Source organism: Pinus tabuliformis, chromosome 7 (genome assembly GCF_031772625.1).
Source record: "Pinus tabuliformis cultivar Carrire ecotype Pingquan chromosome 7, CPIR1, whole genome shotgun sequence".
Taxonomy (NCBI): domain Eukaryota; kingdom Viridiplantae; phylum Streptophyta; class Pinopsida; order Pinales; family Pinaceae; genus Pinus; species Pinus tabuliformis.
In genome coordinates this window covers 1,560,235,857-1,560,260,257 of record NC_142293.1, presented here as the reverse complement: position 1 = coordinate 1,560,260,257, position 24,401 = coordinate 1,560,235,857, and the positions used below count along the sequence as shown (strand labels likewise).

The 24,401-nt window shown below is 37.3% G+C and overlaps 1 pseudogene; it reads right to left on the bottom strand.

The window, feature by feature from the left end:
• Positions 1–245: 245 nt before the first annotated feature.
• LOC149253974 (benzyl alcohol O-benzoyltransferase-like) lies at positions 246–2,672 on the bottom strand (annotated as a pseudogene).
• Between the last annotated feature and the right edge of the window lie 21,729 nt (positions 2,673–24,401).

Below are 24,401 nucleotides of genomic sequence, written 5' to 3'. Positions count from 1 at the left end.
AGCAATCTCTAAGCTTAATTATATTAAATTGCCGTTAATTGAATAAAATCTAATATTAAGTTGCTCTTACGAGAATAAATCGGCACACTGCGCAAGGTTAATAAGAAGAAATATAACTTCTTGAGTTGTGTACGGTACAAAGGTCGTTGGGATTCGATTCATTGAGATTGTTATATTTCTTCTTATTAACCTTGCGAAAACCCCGCCATGTTTCTAATCTATAGAAGACTTAGACTTAGACTACGCTATTTCGTGGCTTCAGTTATTTCTGCTTCAAATCTTTCCATAGCAGCAGGGGGGCAAGCAAACAGGAATCAATATCCCTTGCACCCCACTTGTATTTCGGTAGCGGATGAAGAAGCTCAAGCCTGGAATTCCCACTCCACCCTTTGTAGGCCCTCCGAACGCCGCTCTTCCCCATCCGTAATCCACATCCCCAAAACCGATTTTGGTAACGTCCGAAACGACAAAGGATCCCACCACTGTAAAGTGAGGGCGCCCTTCTAATTCCATCAAATCTATCATTGATCGCATGTACTCGTCGTTCACAGCCGTTCTGGATTTGTTTATCTCTTTCACAGCGAAAGACAGCTGTTGGTTTGCCAGCTCTCCTGCGGTCGTCTTTGCGCATGCAAGGCTGACAGCATTGCCGTAGAAGCCTTTAGGAAGCGGCGGGTCGAATTTGGTTCGAGCGTCCACGGCGAATATGAACCGAACTTCTTGCTCCAAGGCAGTTGGAGAGCCCTGGTCCTCGAACGCCACAAACACGCCGATAGAACTTCGAATGTTGAGTGCTTTGTGCCTTGGCCTACTGCTTGGGTCCGAAAAAGAATGATTTGTGGCTCATCTCGTTCACGGGAACCATCTGCCCATCCTTATCTTCGATTTGTTCGTACTCGTAAAGGGGGAATTTAACAGCCGGATTCGTCCGCGGTCAGAGGATTTCTCTTTTCCAAACCGGACGAACCGAAGGCCTCGGCGCTCCCTTCGCCATTTCTTGGACAGCAGTCAAGAACTGAACGAGGCCACTGCCGTCTGACATTGCGTGGTTCAACAGCACGGCCAATATGAACCCTCCGCATTTCAGCCGCGTTACCTGAAAGTTCATGATAACAAGTACGTTTAGAAAACGCAATTCCTACTCCAAGAAATAGCAGCCAAGGCAACAGCCGATGGCAAATGCAAGCGAAAATTAATTGAATTGACGATGAGCATAAATGAATTTACCTGAATAAGAAGCAAGGGAGAGTTGGTAAGAGTTAGGGAGCCCGGCGCGTAGTGCAGCAGATCTTCCCAGCAGGGGAATGGCCTTCATAGTTACCAAATTCGAATTCGGATTCGATATACGATACGGAAAAAATTCGTCTTTATAAAATTCAATATGGAAAAAATTCGACACTATACATCTTACAAATACTTAAATATATTTATTTTTTTATTTTTTTATAAATTTAAATAAACAATCTTTATATTCAAAATTTTAATAAAAATATAAACGCTGTAGAAGTTGATTTTTTTCCAAAATAGAAGTTACTGTTTTTTTATGTTTTACATAAGAGTTATTGATTTGCAACCAATTTTCTATTTTATAATTTCTTGTAAGGTAAGAATTATCTTTTTTCCTAATTGCAATTTGTCATTTTATAAAATTTTCTAATATAGAAATTACTAATTTTTTATTTTTTCTATAAAAATTATATATTTTTTTATTTTTTCCAATAAAAATTATCAATTTGTTAAGATAGAAAAAGTTGATATTTTCTCTATTCAAGCTTATGTAATCACATAATGTATTAAGCAAGGTTATATTTCTTATTAGAAAAAAATAAAAAATAAAAACGATTTTTATAGGAAATATATATATATATATATATATGAAAATTTATAAAAGGTAATTGATCTTAGAATTAGCTTTGCCTTTCTCTACATTATTTCAATTTTCCAATAAGGTTGCCTAGTTCCAAACTTGTTTTGCCCTTATACCTTGTGTATGGCTATTGTTAGGTGTAACTAAGCACAAGGTATTGTTCAGTAAAACAAAACACATTAAGTGTTCAGTAAAACAAAACACATTAAGTGTTCATGTTCGGGTGCAAACAGGAGACAGCGAAGTGTAACGAAGCACAGGGCATTGTTCAATAAAACAAAACACATTAAGTATTCATGTTCGGATGCAAACAAGAGACAGTGAATTGGAGAGGGGACTTTGACAGAAATATTGCACCGTACCGAATTGAAATTCACCGAATTAATCGCCGTACCGAACCGAACTAGCGAATTGCCGTATTTTTTTTGCCAATGCGGACGAACTTGGTAACTATGGGCTGAAGGTCTCCAAAGTCCTCAACAGCAGCATCGGCATCAGCCTCCACAAACAGCACGCCTTCACATGTACAGTCCACCACGAGCTTAGCGGCGGGTGCGTCTCTGAGTCTCCCGGCAAAGGGATAATAGAAGACCAAAGCCTTGGCCAGCCCTTCTCTGATAACTCTGGCAGGATCCTGACCCTTCTTCGATGGGTCGAAATGATAGAACTGAACGATCGGAATATGATATCTGAGACTTGGTTGATCATCGATATTGGAAAGGTATAGAGACTCTTTAGGAGAAGGCAAGGAAGGAGCCACAAGAACGGTCGGCTTTCTGGCGACCTTGAATTGCAGAGATGCCATGACACGTGAAGCAAGATGGTGAAGGTGCCGAGACATAGTGTTGACAGAGAGAGCAGAGCTGGAGAGATGCACACACAACCAACTCAGAGCTTTCTTTCTTATATACAACATAGAGACTTATGGAATTTGGTGGGTTAGTGTCTTCTTCAACAAGCTTGCTCATTTTGTCAACCATTTCTAGAAACTATGCCTAAAATCTCTACTGAATTATCTAGAACAGTCTAGCAACTACATTAATGAGGGTGGTTGGAATTAATGTCTTCCAACACCCCCCTTAATTCCAACCATATAACAAAAGCACAAGACACTATACTCTTAATTGTCATGCCTGCTAGTCTAAGTCTCAGCTAGGCTTACAACAAAACATTTCATTTTTGACTTCTTGCTAAGGGCTCCATGCTTGTTCATTTGCTGGTGCAGTTTCATCTTCACCTTTCTGGCTTTCCTAAGAGAATTCCTCCGCTCCTTGCTTATGTACTTAATATCAGCAACCTTTTCCGGATCAAGACCCCGAACAAGGTAATCTAATTCAAGTTCTCCCCACTTTCCATGAGGAACCAGCAAACGAGCCATCAAAGTGTAGTCATTTTTGAACATGAGCGGCCTCCAAAGAACATCCATGGTAGTATTCTCCACAGTAGCAGTCATCTTGAAAGCAAATCCAATAAAACTTCTAACAATTGGGTTTTTACTCTGAGTGATTTCTTTAACAACGTGATCCTCAAAAACATGAGTGATTTCTTCAACAACGTGATCCTCAACAACATAAGTGATTTCTTCAGCAACATGATAATGTTTGTCAATGAACTCAAAAGCATTGCTAATCCCAAATCTGAGAAAATGATCATCGAAATGATCATTGTCAAAAAGGTCTAAAAAGATAGACATATCAACTGGGCTTAAATTTTCCTTAAACTCTGGAGAGATTTAACTTCAGAATAGCACCACTCTTGGAATAGCACCTCTCGGCTTTGCCTCACTTCTTATCCTTGACCACTGGTTTTATCTTTACAATTACCTTGTGCAAAGAGACACACCTTGCAAGAACTTGTTAGAAATCCAAGTTTTGTCCCGCTGTTCTTCTTCTAATATCAAATCAGGATTATGGAAAAGACTAATTTCGTTCCTTAAATTGCCTCATACATCACAGCAAACAATACTATAAAAATCAACACAGGTACTGCAATTAAACACAGAAATTGCACAGCTGGACAAACTTACTCTCCTTCCAACCTCACAAATCTCGACCCTCTCGGATGCTCACAAGCCTCAGCCACAGCGCCACTGGCCCTAGCAGCCACACATACACAAGCGGGCACGCTAAGTGCCCTGTCACTTCTCAGCAACTTCAGCTTTGTTCAACCCTCTATGGGTCATGCAGCAACACCAAAAACAACACAACTCTTTACTGCTGGCTCAAGTTTACCCCACTCCACGCAACACTCCGACAACGATCTGTCAGGAAAGACTCCAACAACGATTGTCTCCAGTAGCGACTTTCTTCTCCTCCTGCTGGCTCGATCCACCCTCAACAGCGTCTATAGCCCTTCAGCTTCAACGCTCTTCAATTTCAACTCAACTCCAAGTTTTCACACGCATAAAGATTAATTCACCAAACAACCACTTCATGATTTCATTCCACACATTGCTCTGCGGTCCTTTTGATTTCTTCAAAGGATCCCGCCAAAGTTATCAGAGAGGCGCTCGCGAAGGTTTTGGTGTTTTACTATCCTTTTGCCGGAAGATTGAGAGAAGCACCCTTCGATAAGCTCGTCAGTAAGCAGATTGGCTTTAAGCCACAGAAAGATAGAGAGCAGAAAGGGGAGAGGAAGTAGAAAGCCGAGAGGCCAAGAGAGAGAAGTGAATTGCAGAGAATAGAGAAAAGCCGAGCTGACCTGTAGAGCAAAGGCAGCATCGAGCCAGACAGAGACAGAGAGAGTGCGAGAGTCTGTGAACTCCAGAGAAGGCTTGAGAGGTTCAAGCGAACTCCTCTGAGTAAACCTGTCAAGATTTGAGTCTTAGATTGGACTCAGACCACTGTGACCAGTTGAGGTCGAGATTCAGTAAGGAGAGTCTATGTACTCTAGAGATTTGGGGAATCCAAGTACATTCCCACTAATTGTCATATGTTGAGTGAGACTCAATTTGAGCTCACTATTGTAAAAACTCTGCTTTTCAAGACACAATAGAAAGGCCACCGCTAAATGATGGACCAGGAGACGTAGCCCAAGAGGATTGGGTGAACTCCTTCTTAAACTTGTTGTGTTTATGTGTTTGCTTATTGTGTTTCTCTTACTACTTCAGTGTCTATGTATTTTGCAATCTTATCGATCCATTTCATAAAATAACATAGGCACACCCCAACACATAAGTTTGTAATACCTTCATTAATTAACTGAGATCATTCACAGGTGATTTCAGATCACCATGAGACATTTGGAATTAAAACGCAAAATGTTATTCTCTGGTATGAAGACCCCTTGAAGGTATTTTCGTGGCAACCTCATCATAATGGGCATGCACAAAATTTGGGTGGTCACCAAGGTGGTGGCCCTTGATGGAAGTGATGCACCTTACACCTAGAGGAGGAAGACACTGGTATGGCAGGGTTTCATATATCATCAATGTTTGCAAATGTGTAAGTTGAAGCAACTTAAATGCATGCATATGGGATTGTTAATCCCTGTGTGTGGTGAAATGCCCGACTATACAATCCCCTTTTCTAGTTTGGAGACGGGTTGCTTCTTTCATGGCAAATTGGATGTGGCTATGCTCTCTTCTAACAGCTGAGGTATGCTCATTTATGAGAAAATTATGGTTCTTCGTCTTGGAAGGAAATCCTAGGGTTTCATACTATACACCTGTCTAGCAATGTAACAAGCATCAATGCCTCTCCTTATTCCACACACTCATACACTCACATCTCGGATGCCTTATATCTGCATGGCTTTGGTCTCAGGGTGGTGGAGGTTTTGGGTCACGACAAAGCTCTTTGTATGTTGGAAAAATTCTCATGTTACACGCAGATACAAAAGTATTTTCTTCTAGGCCCTCACTGATGCTGTCAAGTAATGTTCCAACGAAGGTATTTGTTATGTTCTCTTTACCTATAGAATTGAAGTTTGGTCATGCGCTAGCTTCATCGTTGTTGTGTGCTCATTGGGTATTAGGGTAATCTCTCAATCTTCCTTTTCCAAAGTGTCAATGCAATGCTTGGTTATTGTCTTGTCGAGGTCGACCCATCTCCTTAAACTTAGTCTTGGGTCTCTAGTAATAGATTTTACGTCTAGTATTCTTCCATTTCTGTTGATGGTGGGTAATATAATGTTTGCTATCAACCACTCATGTTTTCTCTCTTGTCAAGCTTTGTTGTTACTTCTTACAAGGGTCAATTTTCTTTTTTCTTTTTCTTCATAATTCTAAATTTAGACCTTGGTTTGAACTTATTGTAGTCCTTCCCTCAGCGGCCCCCGACAACTTGGACCTTGTCGGGATTTCTTTTCCTTTTCCTGTTATGGTGTGTGGAGTTTGGTACCCCAGTACCTTTTCCATATGGTTTTAATTGGGCTGTCGGGAGTCACTGCAGTGTAAACCTTAAAGTCATTATTGTGCCATCAAGTCTCCTCAACCCTCTTCCCTCATTGTACCTTCACGTCTATAACTCATTCAAGTAGGTCGTTCAATCACCAATTGTAGCTCTTTTTATTGGAGTATTATTGTTCTCATGGCTCTAAGGTGACGCACTCCCAATCGTAGAGGAGGTGCTTCAGGGTATCCTTTGATGCATCATCAGAGATTGTTTAGTTGGGAATCAATAGCCAATTTCTTCAAAGCAGTGCCCCTAGAGGTCTGAAAAAAAATTCTTCAACTCGAGCCTAACAAATTCAGAGATCATGTTTACTTCTCAGATTCAGATATAGGAGACAATAGCCTCAAGTGGGTACGAGATCCAGGGAAGTTTCGCAGGTGAAGGATCCAGTTCCTTCATTCCATCACTCTACATTGTCAATGGAAATTCTTCTTAGCATGGTCATCAGAGGCAAACAAGTAGACAACTACAAGATCTTTGTAGGTCAAGAGGATATAAAGTGTATTTTGAGAGATATTAGATACACATTAGATGATATAGTTGTTCGGTTGTCTCACATAGAACGTTATATCGACTCTGACTTAGACACTGAGTTGAATAAGCATCTGGAAGGGCCTGTTGTCATCAATTCTCCAGTTGAAGCCTCTCCTCAAGATAACTCTACAGCCACATTGACAGTCATAATCCTAGAATAAAAAATACACCAAGAAATTGGTATGTTGGTCTATTAAAGGGAAAAATGAGGTTGGTTACTTTGGGGATGTAGTCATATTTTTTTCTTTTGACATATATATGTATGTGGTAGATAATTTACTTTTCCACGTTTTTTTAGTTTACAATGACAGACTTGTTTAAGTTTCTAATAACAAGACTGTATAGGCATCAATGCTAGCCTTTCGATGTTCTATCGTTTTTTTTTTCCACAGTTCACAGCATGTCACTACTTTTCCTTTCTTGGATTTTATATCCCCTCCTTTCTTGGATGTTATATCCTCAAGGAAACCGCATATGCTTATCCAATCCTCCGTCATTCTCTCTTCATCACCTGAGGAAGAGAAAGTACATGTGATGTCAAATATCACTCCATACTGTGCTAGTTATAATAAAATATATAAAAAAAAATTTCCATAATTTAAATTATCTTAATTATTTTGTTTAGTGTTTTTATATTTCATTTCCAATTTTTATTTTTAAATTTCTTACTTACACATTAAAAAATAATATTTAGTCTTCAATTAAAATTTCTTAATATTTGATTTTCCAATTTTAATAGGTGAAAATTAAAACTTAATATTTAATATTTTTACAAATATATATATGATGAAGAAATATCTTTATATTCTATATTAAACAACAAGATAATATTACTCATTATGAGCCCACTATGTCACATGTAAGATGTTGAAGGCTGGAGGACAACATCATTTTTTCCAACCACCCAAAATACATCCAGTTGATCTATGTGTGTGTGTTTTGATGTTTGAACAAAAATTGCATTGATGAACACAAACATAAAGTGTACTTTAAAATATGTAAGGATGGAGGAGAGACACATGCTCTACTCTTATCATATGTGTGCAAGTGAAAATACAAATAAAATGCATCTATTATGGAGTTTCCATGGGCAATGTGTATTCTAAATGATTGTTACATTACATTAGCATGATCTTCTACTTCCTTCTTATGCACCCAAGTTCATTTCCCAGGAGACTAGTGTTTAGTACAATTTAACTCAATATTTATCATGGGCAATCATTTAAGGTTAAGCTTAAATTTTTTACATGTTTCAATCCTCAATTAATGTTAGAGCTTTGGATCTTCTAAAATATTCTTGAAATTTCACATGTAAGTAACTCTACATTTTCAATAATGTTAGTAGACATACATTTTATTTAGTATCATGGTGGTCAACATGTCAATAGTTTCACATTGTGAGTACTGTCAGTTGAATTTACATCTATTTATTATCACAATGGTCAACGATATAGGTTAACTTAGACAAACTCCTATTGAGGGGATTTTTCATTTGGAAAGCTCTCAATGCTTTTGACACTTTAAAGAGATTGTGAAATTTGTTAACAAAGTTTTGACCTTAAAAACAATTATGTGAAGCTTCAAATGATTTTCAAAAGACAAACTCCTATTGAGGTGATTTTTCATTTGGAAAGCTGTCAAAGCTTTTGACACTTTAAAGAGATTGTGAAATTTGTTAACAAAGTTTTGACCTTAAAAACAATTATGTGAAACTTCAAATGATTTTCAAAAGATTTTGGATCTTAAATTGTCAAAATTGAATTTATCAATAAAATAGAATATAATAAAAGTTAATTAGCACAACCATATAATTAAACCCTTGGTAAACGTCCATAAGCAGATTCTATTCATAATAAACTTCAAAACTCTTATTTCATCATACGTCTCAAGTTGCTAAATTAAATAATAATAATAATAATAATAAAAGTTAACTAAATTATTATAACTTTATTATATTGATAAAAAGAATTAATATATAAATTAAGCATATTTACCTAAAAAAAATGTAACAATTTATTAACCACAAAGATTAAGCCCCACTTTATTATGGACAAAATATAGGCTTTGTTAAAATACTATGGGTCAATATAATGACTTATCAAGGCCACATGCTCAAAAAACCATATTTTTTTTCAATTAATGAATTTAATTAAAAAAAAAACATAACTACTTCGGAAATAAATCTTAATCTTTAATCTATATATTACTAAAAAAAATTTAAAATATTTTATAAAAATTAAATTATTATTATCTATCCAAGAAAATCAAATTAAAATTGTGACATTTCTTCCAAAATAAACACATTTATCTTTTTTATAAGCGTCATAGAGTTAGAATGACGATTTGTAAAGATGAATGACGTCAGATTGAAAGAACACCACCCACAAATTTAAGAAAATCTACGTATAACGCTTACCATCTATCACCCGCCATATGCATATACACACTCTTTTTAACATGGGAAAGAGCATGTGGGTTGCTGAGGATATTATTTAAGGAGGTTTTAGAGTAACCAATGTATATGGGTTAGAATTGTAGTTTTTATATTGATGTTATCTAGGGTATGTGTTGTATAAGAGTTTTATGTATGGTAATGGTTTTATTTATGTTTTTAGTTGGTTGTCATAAAAGCATGTGGATTGTGAGGATATTATTTAAGGAGGTTTTAGAGCAAGCCATGTATATGGGTTGGCATTGTAGTTTTTATATTGATGTTATCTAGGGTATGTTTTGCATAAGAATTTTATGTATTGTAATAGGTTTTATTTATGTTTTTGGTTAGTTATTATAATGTCTAAATTTTTTTAGATGGTTGTTATTATGTCTTAGCTTACACGTGAAGTTGAGCTATAAACATGGCTGAAGAAGGCATTTTATATGAGGTAATGTAGGTGAATAGTGGAAGACAAAGCGTTATAACACATCTCTCTAAGCTATTACCAACGTTATACTGTAAGTTTTATGAGTAAAATGTGTGTTACTGCCAACTAGTGGAATTTTCCTTAGGTTATTTCTATGGGTATGTCCTATGTTTTTTGTACTTGGTAAATGGTGAAATAATTCGAGGAAGTTCGCTTTTCATCTAGAAGGATGATCAAAGTGGAAAAATCTTTCTCATTCAATGAAGATAGTGGTAGATTGAGTGAAGGAGGAAAATTCTATGAGCAAGACCAAATCTATAACATATGAAGATAAATTCTTAGCTCCCTATTACTCTCTATGTAATTACTATTTTAATCACTCTAGATAAATACTTATAGGAGAATGTTTTGAAGAGTTGAGGTTGGTTTTTTTTGTGTGTGTGTGAAAGATGATATGCATTGTGTGTTAAGTGGATAATTAATTTTCCTTTCTTGGATGCTATATCTTTAAGGAAACTACATTTTCTTATCCAATCCTTATTCATTCTCTCTTCATCACGTGAGGAAGAGAATGTACATGTGATGTCAAATATCACTCGAGAGCAATTTAATTTATATGAATGTGCTATATATATATATATATATATATATATATTTCCAAAATTTAAATTATCTTAGTTATTTTCTTTAGTATTTTTACATTTCATTTCCAATTTTTATTTTTAAATTTCTTACTTACACATTAAAAAATTATATTTAGTATTTTAATTAAAAATTTCCTAATGTTTAATCCTTTTACTAATATATATATGATGAATAAATATCTTTATATTCTATATTAAATAACAGGATAATATTACTCATTATGAGTTCAAATAACAAGACAATAACAAAGTTTTGACCTTAAAAACAAATATATGAAGCTTCAAATGGTTTTCAAAAGATTTGGATCTTAAATTGTCAAAATTGAATTTATCAATAAAACAGAATATAATAGAAGTTTTTTTTTCCAAAGGAAAAATCGTAATTATATTCATATTGAGCAAAATTACATGTTTTAGATGCTGAACCAGCATATGCTTTATCAAAACTTGTCTTGATGCAACATGATCTAAAAATAATAATTTAATGGCTATCTATGCTTTCCTACCTTTCTTTTTTTCCACTTTCCGCCAACCTTCATTGTTGGGCGTGGCTATTATAATAGACATTTTTTCTTCATTTGTGGCAGCTGGGGTTTGTTTTTCAGAATCTGAGCTTTCTGTAGAGTATGCTCTCTTGCTGCCACCAATTTCTTGCCCTAGGATGAGTTGCTCACTTTGCTGCAGTGGATTGGTTGTCTTTGGAACTAATGCAAAGAAAATCCTATTTTCATCATTCTGTGCACTGTGTAGGGTGCTTTTTCATTGGGTTCTGGATTATTTCCTGGATATTTTGCTTCTTGGAAAATGTTGTTTGTGGTAGTTTCTGTGTTTTCTTCCTCTTCTATGTCATCTGTCGATGTGGTTGAAAGCTGCCATCCTTTCGGCTTTGGTGGTTGTCTTCTTTTCTTGTCTTTTTTGTTTTGTGGGCACGCACTTTGTAGATGACCGGTTTGATGACAAATGTGGCATTTCAAGGTAGTGTTTTCATAATAAAGTGGTTGGGCCCATTGCCTTTCATTGTGGAGTAAGAGGATGTGGTCTAGTAATCCTTGACTGAGATCAACCTCCACATAGATCCTGGAAAAAGTATAGATATCCTTGCAAAGGCATTCACTATCTACTTTTAAGAATTTCCCCAAAGCGTTGCCAATGCCTACTAATACTTTGATGTGCAAAAAGTGCAGAGGTAGATTGTATAACTTTACCCACACGAGCATTTTGGAAGCCACCATGGTGTTTGGGTCAAATTCCGAAAACCAAGATGTAATAAAAAGGCCAGCATTACCCCAGAACCATGGTCCCTCGTTCAATGCATATTCCTTGTCATTCATTTTGTCGAATTTGAAAATAAAGAATCCTTTTGAACGGAGGTGGATATCACAGTTTTCTATCCATATGGAGTAAATCCATTGATGAAGGGCTTCCGGTTTGGGCCAAAACCCATTAAACTTGCATATCACTGCTTTAGATAAATAGTCATCATGTATTTTAGTTACCTCAGGTAAAGAAATTGTTAATGCAAGGTTCTGAGTTGTCTATTTGATGATATAGGCACTAGGGGTCATAGCTTGTTGTTCTGTTTGCGCTTGCGGTTCCATCTTCCCTTTTACTACGTCTTTGAAGGAAACGGGTCCTTTTGAGCTTGTGCCAGAGCAGTCTCCACGGAGTCTTGTGTTAAGGTAGATAGTTGAGTCGTTGCCTATGTCGTATTCTTTTAGTTTGTGCTCCTCCTGCAATACTTTCCCTGTGTAGATCAAGAGTTGTTTGCAAGGTGGGCTACTTATCCTTTCTTGTATCCTCTGTTTGAGTGTTTTTATCTCCTCCCAATTCCCTATCTTGATGCATATTGTGTTCCCTTCCATACATCTAATAAAGAGGGTACCTTGGTTAACTTCGATCATTTCAGGAGCAGAGGCTTCAAGATCCAATGTTGGAGTGTTTGCCACTTCGTGGTGTTCATGTGCAATCATTGTAGCTCTCCGTTGATCTGGGTTGTTTCGTTTGTGGACCAGCATTACCCACCGGTGTTCGTCATGTACTGGTCCAAGGTAATCCCTAGCATTAGGTCTTGTATGTTGCTCTAGCCTCCTCCCATGGCTTGTGGCTACCATTGCTCCGTGAATCTTCTTCATGGCACCCCATCAGGGAAAATTTTAAGAATCCCCCCTAAATTTATAAATATAATAAATGGGCGAATCTCCATGGTATATAGGAAAAATGGAAGGCGATTTTATCAATAATATAATATGTATATATAATTTTTTGGCGAATATCTCACCAGGCATGGCGAATATTTTACTCAATTATAAAATCTTGTAAGATCTTGGCGAGTCTTTCACTAAATAATAAAACTTTGTAAAGTCCCAGTGAATCCTAGCATAGGCTACATGCTGGTTTAATTCCCCCATTTAAATAGGCTACATTCCAGGTGAATACCATGGGTCAATACCATGTGCCATTTTGGTGAATACCATGGGTCGATACCATGTGCCATTTTTGTTTTTATTAATTCTAATATTAGGGTTAATAATGGTTTTTTGCATGGTATTAATAACAATCTAGTCCATGGTATTTGTCCCATAGTATTTTGGCCATAGGTTTCACCTAAATATAACCCATTTTTTGAGTGTTCGTAAATATAAGGTGACTTATGGAGTAAATATAAAAACATGTTTTATTTGTTTACCATACCTCTCGTTTATTTATATTTTTATTAATTTACCATACCTCTTTTACAAATATGGTATTTGGCCCATAGGATTCACTTAAATAAAACTTCTTTCTTGAGCCTTCATAAATAGAACGAGGGTTATGGACTAAATATAAAAAGAGGTTTTATTTATTTACGATACGTCTAGTTTATTTATATTTTTATTTATTTACCATACCTTTTGAGTAAGTATAAAAAGACGTTTTATTTATTTACCATACCTCCACTTTACTTATATTTTTATTTGTTTACACCCTTACATGTATATAAGGTGACTTATGGAGTAAATATAAAAAACGTTTTATTTATTTACCATACCTCCACTTTACTTATATTTTTATTTGTTTACACCCTTACATGTATATAAGGTGACTTATGGAGTAAATATAAAAATATTTTATTTATTTACCATACCTCTCATTTATTTATATTTTTATTAATTTACCATACCTCTTTTATAAATATGGTATTTGGCCCATAGGATTCACTTAAATAAAACCTATTCTTGAAAATGGGCGAATGGATTCCCTTAAATAAAACCTATTCTTGAAAATGGGCGAATGGAAGGTTGTAAGTCCTAATTTCAAGGGCTAAATTTACCTTTTTTACCCTCTCCCTTAAAATAAGGTTGGCTATTTGAGGTGATTTGTAAAAATGTACTATGATACAAAATATTCGCCCACTAAAAATTTAAAACCCCTTAATTTCGCCAAAGGGCGAACATTCGCCCCTAAAATTATCCTTGCACCCCATTTTGCCTGTTGTGAAAAACCTTGGCCTTTTGACAGAGGATACCCCAAAAGCCTAGGTCATTTGTCGGTAATGACCTCCTCGAGTGTAGATCTACAACGAGGATCTATGATTTGGGAAGATCAATCTCACCCAAGGAAACATCTATGGTTTTTTGCTCGGGTCTGGGTTTTTTATGCCCCTTGCAGTTTTCGCCATGCCTCTACCACTGGTGAGGAGACGTGAGCCCATAGAGCGCATTTTCAAAACCCTAGATCTCCTCCGCAGTGCTATCACCAAGCACTTCCCTATGCCCGCCATAGTGACAACTCCGCGACAGCCATTGCCAACGGCTTGTGCATTCCTTTGAGAAAATAAGCAATGTCTGGTACCCTTGTTAAACGCGGAATCCAGGCGCCACAATCTAGCAAACTCAAATCGAGCCGAGGATGATGAGTTGGAGACATAAACAGACTTCCTACATCCAATGTGGACTGTCACATAGTTGGATCTGATTGCCATGGTCGTCATTATTTGGAGCCCTCGTTCTAGGGTTTCAACTATGACTTTTGCTGTTGTAGAGATTGTTGTTCCCCAATAGAAGTTAATTAGCACAACCATATAATTAAACGATTGGTAAACGTCCATAAGCAGATTTTATTCATAATAAACTTCAAAACACTTATTTCAACATACATCTCAAGTTGCTAAATTAAAAAATAATTATAATAATGAAAATTAACTAAATTATAACTTTATTGTATTGATAAAAAGAATTCATATATAAGTTAAACATATTCACTTAAAAGAAATATGTAACAAATTTATTAGCCACTCAGATTTATCTTAAATTGTCAAAATTGAATTTATCAATAAAATAGAATATAATAGACGTTAACTAGCACAACCATATAATCAAACGGTTGGTAAACGTCCATAGGCATTCGATTCATAATAAACTTCAAAATAATTATTTCATCATACATCTCAAGTTGATAAATTAAAAAAATAATAACAATAATAATAATTAACTAAATTATAACATTATTATTATTATGATTGATAAAAAGAATTAATATAAGCTAAACATATATATCTAAAAAAAAGTATGTAACAAGATTACTAACCATAGATACTTAGCCCCACTTTATTATGGACAGTTAAAATATCACAGGTCAATAGATGACTTATCAACACCATGTACTAAAAAAACCAGTCTTTTCATATGACACTTTTTAAATTAATGAATTTAATTAGAAGAGAAAAAAGACATAGCTACTTTTGAAATAAATCTTAATCTTTGATTTGCATATATTTAAAAATATTTTATAAAAGTTAAATCCCTATTATCTATCTAATAATTATTGAAAATCAAATTAAAATTGTAAAATCTCTTCCAAAACATATACACTTATCTTTATAATTATTTTATTTTTGTAAATAAACCACCAAAATAAATGAAAAATCTTATAATAATTTACTACACTCCACCATTAATAAACATTTCAAAATTTTTATTTATGAAAAATAAATCTCTTTTTTTTAAACAACTAAACATAATGTTTTTTCTTAATCTATAATGTATCTCAATTACATTTTCATTAACAACACCCCAGTCTAAATACACTGCTACTGAAATGTTACAAATTTTTAAACATTTACAAAGACAATGATACTTCATAATGATCACTAGCTAACTGTGTTGTCCTTTCAATTATAAAGTCAGTGGATTACAAGAGAATACTTCAACAATTATAAATAATTGTGTGGTTCGTTCAATTCAATTGTCACTGAGTTATATGAATGAATGTGGAGTCCTTCTGCAACACACAGTAAGGAATGAACGAACTGATAAACTAAAAGGAAGCATACGCTGAATTATTTATTTTTAAAACAGTTTCTGTACATAAATTTTTTGATACTCGCATAGTCTTCTCCACTGTAGTATTTGACAGCGCAATAGCGGGGGATTCTGGTCCCGAAGGACGAATCTCAAGCTTGGGTGGCAAATTAGAAGCGGGAGATAAGGAAAGGCTCAGCTTCTGGGGTGTTTCGCAAGACAAAGCAGTTCAGGAAACCAAGGTGAAAAGTTCTATTGTAATAGCGAATTAACATCGAACAATTCAGGTACTCAAATTTCTAACTGTTGTGCGTGAATAAGTTTTGTTTTTTTTTGGTAGGAAAGAGAGATCTGTAACTGAAACTCTATACAGAATTGACTCTCAAAAGAAAATATACAGATTGATATTTGAAACTTGGCTTTCAGAAGAAAAAAAAGGGCAAGGATATCAAAACCCTTTTATGTTCTAGAAGAGTACGAGAGCGAGTGTTAACTGTAGTTGAATTGTAGGGTTTCATACTGGCTCTGGACCCCGAAAACCCTGGCACAAGGGAAGAGTGACCCTTAAGGGGGGTGGTAGGCATATAGCAGTAAGGACGTTTCTAGTGCTGTTAACCGAAACTTAGCAGGGTGAGTACAACGTAAACTGCGATCATAGTCTTTCTACCATTTAAAAAAAACAATAGAGAAATGGAACATGGTTTTACATGAGAATGACAAGTGTGGAACCTGAGTGTCATGGGTGTCAATCCAGAGAAAGAATTTGGTTGGGGGTATGAAGCCTATTATATAAAATTACATTTATAAAATAACCAAATGCTAACCAATGACAGACAACAGTGACAAATAAATTACAGGAAGTAACCCCTCTGGGTTTGCAATCGAGGGAGGACCCCACAGGAACCTTAACAGTTGAATACTGGAATCGTGCAAGCAAGCACGTTAATGATACTAAGGCAAACAATAGATGTTCTAGAATACAGAAAGTAGAAAACTTCCACTGTAATTGAATAACCTCGAAACTTCGCATGCATGAATTAGCTATTCAGGTAATGAAATGGAAAAGGGTGAAACCAGGGTTAACCATGAACACATAACACAGATGTATGAGTTATGAATAGACAGTGTTGAATTTCCTGTTAAATCTTGATTAAACTTTAAAGGAAAAATGGAAAACCGTCAGAGGCTGCCGCATTTAAATAATAAAACCATCTGAACAGGAAATGAGAAGTGGAAATTCTCATTATAACATATAGCATAATTATAGCAAGAAAACAACCCCCATTTATAATAAGTTATATAACTCAAGTGTCCATGTCAATACATAGCAGGAAAAATGAATCAACAATCAAAACATCGCAGAAGCTAACAAGTTATGGAGGACTGCTTCACTCAGGATATCCCCTGAAGGAAGCTTCCCAGCACTTGTCCAGTAAACAACCCGACGAGCCACGGGAGGAGTCATGGTGTAGTCCAATAAACATTACATGATTACATCAACATATTCATTGTTCAAAACTATGTTCTAGAAAAACAAGTCCTCCGCAGAGACATAGAGACCAGGATTTAGATAGTATAGCTCATGACTGTTAATCTTGCCACATTGTTACCCCATCAAGACCACAAGGTACTGGGAAACCAAGGAAGTCAGGGCGATAAGCCAGTCATAATAACCCAAAAAGCTAAACTCAGTCGAGAGGCTAGCATCTGGGGGTAAAACCCTTACCCGAAAAACCTTAGGCCAAGAAGGTTGACGAAGTGCCCACTGCAACGCAACCATGAGCAATTCCGGACTCCTGAGGAGATTCCTATAAGCAGCGAGCAGCAAGCACGGTGTTATCAGTTGCCAACAGAAAATTTGGAGGAAATAATTAAACGAAAATAAACTATAACGACAAGAATCTTAAATGACATGGTAGAACCTTACCCTTTTCCTTCATACGTTAAGGGCACCATGACTCTACAACCGCGAGTCTACCAACTCGCTCAGGACCTGGAATGATAGACAGAGTCGGTCTGTGGTAAGAAAACTAAGGAAAAGAAACAGAGCCGGCACCGAGTGGGAAAATGAAAGAAACCAGATAATTGAGAGCTGAAAAGACCAAACCCTGGAACGAGCTAAACTGTCAGATAACCATCCTGTACACCCTTCGCTGATACGGTGGAAAGCTCGAGAAAAATGGCTGCGGAAGGGAGAACCTGCTCGTGCCACGTAGAGGGCAAAGCACGATAGAAATCAACCATCGTAATCCAAGGTAATAATTCCACAGTACAGCTTATCCTGTACACATTAAATGAAACTGCCAAGTGTAACATAAAGTCGCAGAATGTATAAGTTGTGTTATGGTGGGAAGTTCTCGAGTTGTGAAGGGAGTTAATGTCAGGCCGACCTGGGAGTACCAAGCCCTTACCATTATCGGAAACCATTATTCCGGTTGCTAGAAACTTATTAATCGACCAAAGGGGTGAGAACCGTCGACCTGTTGCCGACGTAGTAGTGTCCACCATAGTATAAACCTTTGAATTTTTTTTTTACTATTATAACTTTAGTTGGAGACATGAAAATTGGTATCAGAGCCCAGTTACAAAACTGAGGCCTCTGGCAAAGGAAAGCTGATAACAGAAACAACACATACAATTTATTTTCTTCTCTATTTGAGCAGTTCAAGAAAAATAGTTAGTAAGTTGAGTCTTTTCTGTCTGTCACTTGTCTTATGTTAAAGACGGGAAACCGGAAGACTGACAATATGAGAAGAGGGGACAGTGAGTCACGCAGATATGCAATGGGTTAGGGACCTGTACCTGGGCCTGAGAATAATCCCGAGCTATGGGTATGGCTCGGGGAGGAGGCTCGCAATACAAATCAGGCTATTTTGGAGACAGTACAGGAATTGAAAAATGAAATGGCCCGATTACATGAAGATAATGCATGGCTAGCTATGGAAAAAGAGAGAATTATAAAAAGCCTGACCGAAAAACATAACTAGCCGCCAGCTAACCCCAGTGCAGAGCAGCAAAGAATGTTAGAAGAGAAGAATCACCACACAATACTTGAAGGGTCGGAAGAGAGGGTGGAATGATCTGATAATGCATCTGAACAACAGACCTCAAAAAGGAAACGGATAGAGTTGCAAGGGGAATTCTGTAAGATTAAACTGCCACACTTCGACGGGGAACAGTAGGAAGCAACTGAGACATGGTTGATTAATGTGAACAAATATTTTCAGCTATATGAACAACCTTAAGGCACGGCTGGCCATTTTTCAACTATAGGGAAAAGCCACCCTGTGGTGGGAAGAAGTTAAGATCATAAGAGGAGTAAGCGAACATACCATAACCTGGGAGAGATTTCAAAGGTACTTTAAGGAAAGATACCCGACCAAGTGTTTTTATGACGAAAAGGAAAGAGAATTCCATGACTTGCGGTTGGGGCAGCAGACCATGGACGAATTTATCACCCGTTTTACTTCCTTTCTTCGTTATGTGCCTTATATTAGAGAGGAAAAAGCTAAGGTGCAGAGGTTTATTAGTAGTTTAACTTTGTATATGCAGGAAAGGATTGAGTTTGATAATCCAAAGACAATGGACGAAGCAATACGTAAAGCTAAGATTTGTTACCAGCAGAGTAAACAGAAGGGAGAAATCCCAGGTAAAAGATGGAACGATAAGAGAAGCAATAAGTCGGTTGGAAACAATAAAGGGAATCACTGTAGTGGTAGCAAGGGAGTTGGTAAGAGGAAAAACAACAGAACTGTACAGAAAAATTCATTCAGGTCCAAGCCAACCAATGAGTCCACAGTCGGTGAACAGCCTGCAAAGTTTGACAGTGAAGGGACAACAAGACCTCCACTGCAGTGTTAGGGTTGTGGGGGGCCTCACTACGTCAAAAATTGTTCGTAGTGAAAGGGAACCGAACAGTTATCCCAAATCCATGAAGCATCGACAGTCGGTGACATACGACGTAGTCTACCAAGGATTAATGCAACCCTAGACGATCATCAGGCGGAGTACCAGCCGACCATGGTGGAATTTGAAGGTAAAATCTCAGACCTTACTGTAGCTGTTTTAATTGATCCTAGAGCCACATTAAGTTATATTCATCCTAGTGTGTCTCCTTGGGGAGCTCCAGTATTGTTTGTCAAGAAAAAAGATGGGACTCTTCGCATGTGTATAGATTATCGTCAGTTGAGCAAACTGACAATCAAAAATAAGTATCCTCTACCTTGGATTGATGAACTATTCGACCAAGTGAAAGGTGCAACAATATTCTCCAAGATCGTTCTCGATTAGGTTATCACCAAATCAGGATTAAGGAAGAAGACATAGCTAAAACAACTTTTAGAACAAGGTATGGACATTACGAGTTTGTGGTGCTACCCTTTGGGTTAACTAACGCCCCCGCAACTTTCATGTGCTTGATGAACAACATATTTCATCAATATTTGGACAGATTTGTGCTGATATTTATCGATGATATATTGATATATTCCCACACTATGGAAGAGCACAAGGAGCACCTCAAATTGGTGCTGCAAACCCTCCGAGAACACCAGTTATATGCCAAGTTCAGCAAGTGCGACTTCTTCAAGGAAGAAATACAGTATCTGGGCCATATAATCACAAAGGAAGGGATCGCGGTAGACCCTGAAAAGATAAAGACCATAATGGAGTGGCCCATACCGAAAGATGTAGCAGACATCAGGTCCTTTATGGGGTTAGCCAGTTATTACAGACGATTTGTAGAAGGCTTCTCAAGAGTAGCGTATCCTATCACTTCCTTAAAAAAAAAAGGAAGAGCATTCAGATGGACCCCAGAATGTCAGAGAAGTTTTGAGCAGCGCAAGCCCCTGCTCACCACCGCTAATCCAAGTGGATATTGGTGGCCACCTGCCAAGTCCACCCGGACCCCCACCATTGTTTCTCTCAGCATTTTCAGTTTCCTCAATTGTAGCACAACTTACTATTTTTAGCAGTTTTTCGGGTCCCGAACTTCTGGAGCCGTTTTGAGACCCTAAACGACGTTTTTTGGGAAATCTGGGGGCAACATGGGTCCATGGACTGATGTTGGCCTTCCCAAAATGGTAGTGCCTGGATAGATATTTCTAACGAGCTATTGTACGCGTCAAACGAAGATCAAATGCCAAAGTTACGACCCCGGGAAGTTGATGTACCAATTTACCCAAACGGGGCCCACAATTTGGCATTTCATCTCCTAGGGTTAGGTTTTGGAATGCTAAGGGTTTTCCATTGTTTCTAAACAATAAATAGGCCTTCGAGCCTCATTGTAACATAGTTTAGAGGCATGTAGCTACCACATCTCTTCTCAGAGATAAGCTACCATCGCCCTAGCTGGTTTATTTCCATTTCTGGTTGTAAGCATATTTCAGTATTTTCCATTAATGAAATGAAGTATTATTTCTGCTGCATCTTTGTATATATGGTTATCTCTGTAATTTGTTGCATTACTGTTTAAATCCGGATCAGTGGTATCAGAGCGGTCTGCTTTTTCTCTGTTTTTCTTTGTATGTCCCCAACAAGGTTGGGATATAAGGAGTTAGGGCTTGAACTGGTTGAACCTTTGCAAGACCAGCCTCGCAAATCCCGACGACCTCCCATGGCGGATGAGAAGAAAGACGAGGGGGCAGGAGATCCCATCAAAATCTTGCTCGAAGAAGCCCTCGAGCGACAACGGAACGTGATGATGGACAACTTTGCCCAGATCCTTCAGCGACTACCCAGAAGCAACGCATCGGCTTCCAGCAGCTACTCTGGAAACGCCACGCCCTTTAAGGTACAAGTTAATTTTGAAATCCCCATATTCGAGGGTTAGATAGACGCAGATTCCGTAGATAAATGGTTAAATCTGCTAGAGGGTTATTTTTCCGTTCATGAATTTTCGAGTCGGGAAAAGATTGTTTTCGCCCTTCTCAAAGCAGCCCCCCACGTCAAGGATTGGTGGGAAACCTACTGCGAGCAGAAGGATGAAAGTACTGGCTCACTATTTTCAGCCGCACCCACCTGGAATTCATTCCGGGATGCCATCAAGGAGCAGTACTACCCTGTCGGAAGCTGTGAGGATGAATACATAAAGTGGACCACACCGCGGCAGGGAAGGGACCAAGACGTGTTGGAGTTCACCAATCTTTTCCATACCCTTCGCACAAAGTTGGGTATCAAGGATTCGGAGCAACATTTGATACTCAAATACTGTGGCTGCCTGCACAAGTACATCCAGGAAGAAATACAATTCCTAAACATCTCCTCGCTCGGCGCAACATACCGATATGTCGTCAAGGTCGAGCAAAAGTTTAAACAAAAGAAGCGAGACTTTGGATCTATGAATCCAAAGCAGGGGAAAGGTGCCCCTAAACCACAGAACAAAGGAAAAAGGCAAGGAGGGACAACCCAAGACAACCCGTCGAAGCTGCAAGCAAAGAACAGCGTCGCGAAGCTGAAAAAGGACACTGGAAAATGGTGTGAGTTCCATAAGAGCTCCACTCACAACACAAGTGAGTGTCAGGCCAAGCAGTCACTAGTGGCTGAGCTAAAGGTTTCAGAATTAGATGCATGTTCTGAATTTGAGTCAGAATCCGATAAGGGGAATGAAAAAGGGAAGCAGATCATTGATGCGGATCCCAATGCCACTGTTGCTACCGCCAAGATCCAGAAAAATGAACCCGAAGATCCAGAGGAGGAGGAGCATCTCTTCCATGTTGGCATTATGATGCATGTGTTGTACTTAATGGTAAATAACTCATAGAAAATCAACTCACTTATATATATCTAGATCAATCTACGGAAGAGATATCAGATGACAATTCTTAGTATGACAAGTCCAAAGGGGGAGATTGTTTGAATTATGAGACAAGTGTTGTCCTTGATGGCAAATCACACAAATGATAAATTATAGTGCAGCAAATTTATTTGATAAATTATAGTGCAACAAAGTTTCCTTCATGTAGAGAAAAGTTCATGCACTTTTGTGCAGAGAAAAGTTTATTCCATGTAGAGAAAAGTTCACGCACTTTTATGTAGAGAAAAGTTTATTTCATGTAGAGAAAAGTTCACGCACTTTTATGCAGAGAAAAGTTGATTCCATGTTCACGCACTTTTATGCAGAGAAAATTTTATTTCATGTAGAGAAAAGTTCACGCACTTTTATGCAGAGAAGAGTTTATTTCATGTAGAGAAATGTTCACGCACTTTTATGCAGAGAAAAGTTTATTTCATGTAGAGAAAAGTTTATGCACTTTCATGCAGAGAAAAGTTCCCTTCATGCAAGAGAAAAGTTCACACACTTTCATGGTTGGTTCATGGTATTAGTCCAACAGTTTTTGATCCTATGGTTTTGGTCCATGGTATTGCATCCAAAAGTGTTGATCTCACGCACTTTCATGGTTGGTTCATGGTATTAGTCTGACAGTTTTTGATCCTATGGTTTTGGTTCGTGGTATTGCATCCAAAAGTGTTGCTCTCACACACTTTCATGGTTGGTTCATGGTATTAGTCCAACAGTTTTTTGATCCTATGGTTTTGGACCGTGGTATTGAGAAAGGACTAAGGCTATAAAAGAGGAAGGAGATCATTTGGCAAAGCATCTTCTGAATTATTGAATATCTGATAAAGTGCTAGATCTGGAATATGGTGATTGGGTTATGGTGCAGATCTGGATCTGAATGAAGAAGGAACCTGAGCGTAAGGAGAAGGATAAGTTCTATTGATGGGTCAAAATCTTAAGGCTGGAATAGTGGTATCTCTATATGATTTTGATCTGTGATATGTGGCACATGCTTGATCTATAAATCTAATAATCTGGGTTAACTAATATCTAAATATTTGAAAGAATGAATTTATAGATCTGAATTATTGATGCATGTTTTATTGTACACACGTTATGATCTGGGTATGTCTGATGTATGGAACAACTGCAAAGTTATAAGGAAATATTTGCAGATCTGTATGCAGGTTGGCTTTGGTGAAGCATTGATTCAGTATTGGATAAATCAGAGATTGATGATGCAAGTGTAGTTGATGGGTTTTTGATGTTCTTGGATCCAGTCTGAAAATTAATGAAAAGTGGTCCTTGAAAGAAAAGAAGTAGGGGGTTGTAGCTCCCTTCCAGGAGAGACTGGAAAACGAGTTATAGCTCTCTGCAGGTTGTAGCATGCGTACTGGTAAAGGACTGCACCAGTACAAAATCATTGTAAAAGGAGTTTCTTATTAAAAGAATATAGAGACATATTGCAGCAGGTGGTTTTCACCCACATTAGGTTTCCACCTTATATCTGGTGTTCTTTTGTGTGACTATTTCCTTTTCTTGTTCCTGCTCATTATTTTATGATACTGACATACAAAGTAATGATCAATATTTGAATAATTATTCAAAGTATAAATAAGGAAGATATATTGAAAAGAATTTGATAATACTGATTCACCCCCCTCTCAGTATTATTTCCAACAATTGGTATCAGAGCAGGTCCTTCTGAAGAAGCTTGATCGCTTCAAGGAAGATCTAACATCACGAGCAACTACGAGAGGGAAGCATCAATCAGGCCACTGATTTTTGATGGGACAAACTTCGTATATTGGAAGGTAAGAGTTACTGCCTATCTTCAATCTTTGGGTACAGAAGTATGGGACATTATAGAAACAAGGTATACTTTTCCATTAGCTACTCCTATAGATTCAGCTGAGAAGAAGAAATATGAAACAAATGCAAAGGTGGTTAATGCTCTTCTAGGATGTCTATCTCAATCTGAATTCGTGAAGGTTATGCAATATAAATCTGCAAAAGAAATATGGGACAAGATTGTTTTGAGCTA